We start from the raw sequence: 6526 nt of genomic DNA, 5'->3' as shown, positions 1-6526 counted from the left end.
TAGTTGGTGCATAATAATGCTTCCATTAGTTTTTGTTTTTTCTTAAGTCTAGTTTTCTTTTTTTTTTTTAATTTCGGTTAATTAAATGTTTTTTCACACTTTGTTTTAGTATTAGTATATTTAGTAAGACATTCCTACTGATTCATTGTTTAAAATGCTTTTCTTAAATGGGAAAATATTTCTTATTCGCTGCTGGTTGGAATATCATAACAATAAATTATGCCAGAGAAATACATCCAAGTCGGAGAGTGAAGAGCGTGCAAACCAACCCCGGTCTCCCCTATAATACACGTCTTACCATGTGCCAACCAACCCCACTCACATTTGACCCAACTTTGTGATGAAATAATGTCAGCTAGCCACCGTCACTCATCACAGATTTTTAAACTGATATCTAAATGTAGCTGATTCCTATGTCTTTAAAAAAAAATTTTTTTAAATCAAGATCTCTGTATGACGTCCCGTTGCTGCTCTGCATGTCAGAAGGTGACAGAATGGCTGTAATAATTGCTTGGCTGTGTTTTGCTGCCTCATGCACGGCCACATGCACCAAACAGTGATTATTGTTGCTGAATTACTTTACCATTGGTTTGCTGCTTCCTGTTGCTCTGTGTGGCTTCTGCACCAGTTTGATTGATTTTTGATTGAGTTTTTTTATCTTTATGGCATCTTTTTGTCTTGTTCCTGTAAATTCTACATCTCTTAGGCGTCGCCTCATGGCTTCAGAACATGGACGTGAAAATTAGCCAGCTTACTAACACTCGCACATTTATTGAAACACTGATTAATGTACGTTATATCTAAATTACTTCATCCACTATAACTGCACACATGAAGGTTTATTAGACTGTGGGAAACCCAGGAGCAGTTATTAATGCATTAAACTGCAACACTGCCAAACAGAAACGACTAACAGCAGAGAAAATGACCTTTCGCAGCCTGACAACCCAAAACTTTTTCTTATTCCTGGCCTGTGATTGATCTAAAAGGAATAAGGGAATGATTTATTAACATTAGCAAAGCCATTATTTCAAATCAAACTCTGTTTTAGACTCACAAGAGGATCCAAAGCAACGAAAAAGAAAAGAAAAGGTTTACAGTTCATTTGTAGACTAGGGCTGTGTAATGGCAAAAATCTGCTGACACGATTTGTGTCACAACACAGAAATTACAATTCAGTAGTATAAAGAACAGACATCCATATGTATAACATTTGAGTTTAAACAACTTTACTACTTTATGCAATAAGAACAGGGGTAACACTGTTGCTATCCTGAGTTTGGGTCATTAAACACAAAATGAATCTTCACAGTACAGTGTTCTGAGAATCGATAAAGTATCATAAAACATAATACCGTGACACTTTATGATATTTTTGATAGTTTCTCACACCCCTGATGCAGACCAGGGTTCTCTGAGCCTACATGAGTACCAAGAGCAACTCCAGTGGCACGTAAAGTTGTGAGACTTTGAGGAACCTCACACCACAGAACACAAACAGTTGAGAACCCGAAGAACCTTGATGAATCTTTGAGCCACTATGAACCTCTGAATTCTACTTTTCCTGTAGGGAGACACCAAAGATGAGCTGCAGAAAGCTCTAAATAATGTGAACAAAAACTGAACTCGTGAAGCGACATGTTGGCCTGAGTGATACTGCAGATCACTACACTGTCGATAATTATCTCGTGAGAGGAATATCGCACAAGTGAAGCACAGGAAAAACTAATCTACATTAAATTAAATTTGATGTCAAAATCTTTGCCACCTTTAATAACTGCTGCAGCGCAGCACTACAGGGACCAAAATGTACCAGATCGTCTGTGTGTGTAAGATTTACTGACACAATAACTAGATTTTGAAACATGAATGAAACGTTTTGAGTGAGATACAACTTTTTGCACAGATGCAATAGAGTCGTGATGTCCAATCAAAACAGTTGTGACAATTGCATTTGCAGTTTGGAGGAAGTTAAGACTGTTTCTTAAAATCAGCTAAAATGACTGAGAAAAACTGTGACCCACATTGTTTAATGGGCATCACTGGAAAATTAGTATTCTAATACACAAATGACACACAGGTCAAACTTCAGCTGTATACTGTCTGTCAGTGCAGCTCAGGTTGCATTTGGGTCTTTACAAACTACACCCCTGAGCTCAAAATTGGTTTTGAACACTTAGAAAACAAAGTTTATGCTCTTCTCAAAAGCTCGCTCACAGTTGCGTGATGATTTTAGCATTTTCACATCTGAAGAGAAATCCACTGAACGGGATTCCTCGCACAAGTACTTGGGTTTATGGGTACATGACAAGCTTTCATTTAATGTAACGATTACTACTGTAGTTGGGAAGCTTAAAGTGAAGATTGGCTTTTATTTTAGAAACTGTCAGTGCTAAGAAAAAACTTGTGGAAGCTACCTTTCTGTCTGTGATTGACGAGGGTGACATATTGTAGATGCATGCAGCCTCCTCCATCATACAAAGCCTTGATTCATGCATCTTTACGATTCATTACAAATGCAAACTCCCTCACTCACCACTGTATTCATGATGATTTGATGGGTTGGACGTCACTGAACACTCACAGACGACAGCACTGGTATATTTTCATCTGTTAAGCGATATTGGGCAAACTTCCAGACAAATTCTGCCCCCTTCTCTGTGTCAGCTCTGGTAGTTGATTGTAACGCTCCTCCAAGCGGTTACTCCTTCTCTAGGGAGAACTGCATTTTCCTCCTCTTCACCATGGGAATAATCTGCAGAAAGCTCTTAGATTAGAAACACTCGTATCATTGATAAACTTAAGGGCATCATCAGGAATGATTAGCTGCTACCTTGGCCAGGTCTCTCTGGTAAAAGAGATTTTGACTTTCAGTGGGACATCCTGGTTAAATAAAGGTTAAATAAATAAAATAAAATAAAATAAAACAAAATAAAGAGATGGCTTGTTTGATTGGCTGGATTTATTCAATCTAAATTCAAGAAAATGAGACAACAGAAATAAAACTTCTTTTAGAACCCCCAGGTTGGGAACCACTGTTCTAACATGATGTTTACTACACACGTGTCTTGGTGTGTTATTGTGATTAAACCCTCTGATCTGACAACAGCAGCTAATCCTGTCCTCGTGTTTTTATCTAAACAATGTCGCTCAAAGTGTGACCTTCAACATCAGACTGAGACAGATAAGAGGGAGCAGATCTTTTTTCATTTTCATACATCTCCTCTTTTACTTTACACCTGAAATTTAACAAGTTTTTAGGTTGATTCTGCAAATGTTATGACTGGATCACACGAATACAAAACACACGACGTGATGAAAAGTATACTGAGGTCCAAACACTCATATGTGACTGCTGAATGTCTCATTCTGGCATTAATCTGCTGCGCTTTTTCTAGATGTTACAGTGCTTTTATCCAGAAAATCTGCAGCTCCACTGTTCACATGTTTGTTCACAGGCCAGAAAACACAAAGATGTTGATGTACGATCCAAAGGTCAGTGTCTACTTACTGTTTATTAGATCTTTGTTTTCATTTGCTGCCTTTTTTTCTGACCAGCCAGCCGCTCTGGATTCATGTGCTCGTTTGAACCTCCTTCTCATGACCCACAGTCGTGACTCCGGTTCATCCCAAAGGTGTTGGGTGGGATTGAGGTCAGGGTTCTGTCTGTGCAGACCAGAGAAGTTCCTCCACACCAAAGTAGGAGAACCCTTAGGGAACCGCCGTTCTGAAACTAGAAAAACAACCTTAAACAAACTGTTAGCAAAAAGCTTGAATGCCACCACCATCTAAAATATCATTGTACAGTAGAACATCATCAACAATCTGCCTCTATCAGGACGTATCTTGAGCTCCACATTAAATTATGTTAAATATCTTTTTGAAAAAATCATTGTGTGCTACAGAACTAACATTTCCCTTAACTTGAAATAATGACCATCATCATATGAATTGTGAATTTGGTAGAAATCTGTCAAGTATTCAACATCTTTGAGTGAACATTGAAATAACGCAGAAAAATATGTGAGTAAAATATGTGCTACTGTATAGATAAATGAGTAAATAAAGTTTTTTGTACTTAACTTTGGTTTTGATAAATGATTATGAGAGGAGAGCCTTTTTCACTCAAGCACCAGACTCCCAAAATGTCTGTGTACCTCACTGCAACCCATCAGAGAACACAACCCACCCTCAAATACATCTAATCACAGTCTGTAAAAAACAGCAAATACATCAAATAATATGCAGACACTAATATAAATAAGATTTTTAAAATCCTGATAAAAATAATATTAGAAGATTTCTGGGTCACACACACAAAAAATGTTTTTAAATCTCAAAGAAACTTGAAAAACATTATTATTTCTTTTTTTAAATCTCAGAAACTGATTATTAAATGTCACACACACTTGGAAAAAGTAGAAAAATATTTTTAAATCTCACTGAACCTTAAAAAACATCAATAATTAAAACTAACAATGACAGATCACTGGGATAAAACCGTGTTTCTCCACATGGTGGCAGTAGAGTGAAGGCTATCAGGAGTTGTTTCACATCCACAAACTGTGTCACATCACACGTCAGGTTTGTTTTTCATGTCATTTTCACTAATAAACAAACTCTAGTATGTCATGTAATTCCAATATATTAAATTTGACCTATTTTCTTTATTATTGACATTCTAGTCCGCCTTTCTTAATCATTGTTTTCTGTTTTATTCCTCCTGTAATTTGTATGTTTTATTTAGTGTTAATTATTATTTGTCTTTTGCTGAAGTTGTCAACGTTAATGTCGGGGTGACAATTTTCAAATCAAGCGCTCTGACAAGAACAAACAAACCAATTAGAAATGCAGTGTCTGATGCTCAATTTTTAAATATAAATCAACTTTAAGTTTTTCAATAATTTCTGTCCACTCGTTCGGTTTTCAAGTCCCGAAAGTCTCAAGATCATCTCAGACTCTGAAGTGCTGATGAGCTGATTTTGAGTTTTCATGAGTTCCAGGTACTATACCACACTGTGAAAAATACTCAGGTTAAAAGTAAAAGTCCTGCATCGAAAATATTACTAAAGTACGAGTATCATCAGCGAAATGTACTCAAAGTATCAAAAGTAAAAGTACTCAAAATGCTGAAATGACTCCTGTGGGTGTTTTACTAACACTAACTAACACCCACACCTCCTCCAGAGTCCATGATGAGAACTGCATCCATAGCAACAGTCTGTTCTCCATAGCAACGGGCTGTTATACAGGAATAATGCATCTTAGAATGATGTAATTAATCAGAGTTGAGTATTTAACAAAGCCCTGTAATAAATTACAATAATGACCTGCTCACTGTACATAATTCTTTACATACTGGATTATTATCACTGATGCTTTTTGGTGTAATTAACATTTTATTGTTGTAGTTGGTCCAGATGGAGCTGATTTGAACTCTTTCAAACACTGTTGAGTTATTTAATTCAATTTTTACAAACAAAAACACAACTAAAGCTGAAATAAATATAGTAAAGCGGAATAAAATGGAAATAAATGTAGTAACTTGGACAAATAATTACTTGATGAGTTACTGCTTAAAAAAAGTACCAGTTATTAGTTAAAATTTGAGTCACCTGCGTATCAGGAAACACCAGCTGGAAACCTCACAGTTTCTGAACTCTGAGGTGTTTATTTGCAGGAGGTGAGGTGGTTACATGAAATTTTGCTTCAGGACCTTAAAAAAATGCTTGGGTGGAAATATCTTTTTGTTATTTTGTTCTTGTTGATCATTATCATAAGAGCATTATTATCATTTACAATAATAAATTTGATTATCATTATCAGGTGCAATATTATTATTGACTTTTCAATATCAGTGCCAGTATTATTTTCAATGTCATTGCCAATCCTGTTGTTCTTTTTTTTAGCTTACTTTTTTTTTTTTTTTTTTTTAAAACTTAACTTATGTTACTTCTATTATTATTCTGCTTTGTTGTTTTGCAGTTATTCTTAATACACTGCAGACGCTGTTTTTGTAATTCAGTGTTCTGTCTGAGTTCTATCTTTTCCATTCAGCAGGTGTTGGAATCTGCATAACAAGAAATTACATAACAGATGTAAGAAGACAAAAACCACGTAATGAGACAAAAATGACATAAGAGACATAACAAGATAAAAGTGGCGTAACAGATGTAACAAGACAACATAACGTAACAAGAAGAAAACAACGTAAAAGACACAGGAGATGAAAACATACTATTTACTGTTATACTTTCAGTACATTTCAGAGCCTGTACTTTTTTATTTTTACTTGAGTAAAGAAGTTGAATCAGTACTTCTGCTTTTACTTTTACCAGTCTCTCTTTTTTCAACAAAAGTATCTGTACTTCTACTTGAGTAGAGAATGTGTGTCTACTTTTGCCACCTCTGACTACATTTCAAAAGTGATATTTGATTTACTTTCTTTCTTTCTCAAAACTTCGTTGGTTCTGCAGCATGTATATGATCAGACACTTCCTAGCATGGTTTAAGTTAACAGGAGAAT

This window comes from Lutjanus erythropterus, chromosome 3 (genome assembly GCF_056507025.1).
Source record: "Lutjanus erythropterus isolate fLutEry1 chromosome 3, fLutEry1.hap2, whole genome shotgun sequence".
Taxonomy (NCBI): domain Eukaryota; kingdom Metazoa; phylum Chordata; class Actinopteri; order Lutjaniformes; family Lutjanidae; genus Lutjanus; species Lutjanus erythropterus.
The sequence above is the reverse complement of the archived record's forward strand: the minus strand, read 5'-3'. Positions refer to the sequence as shown.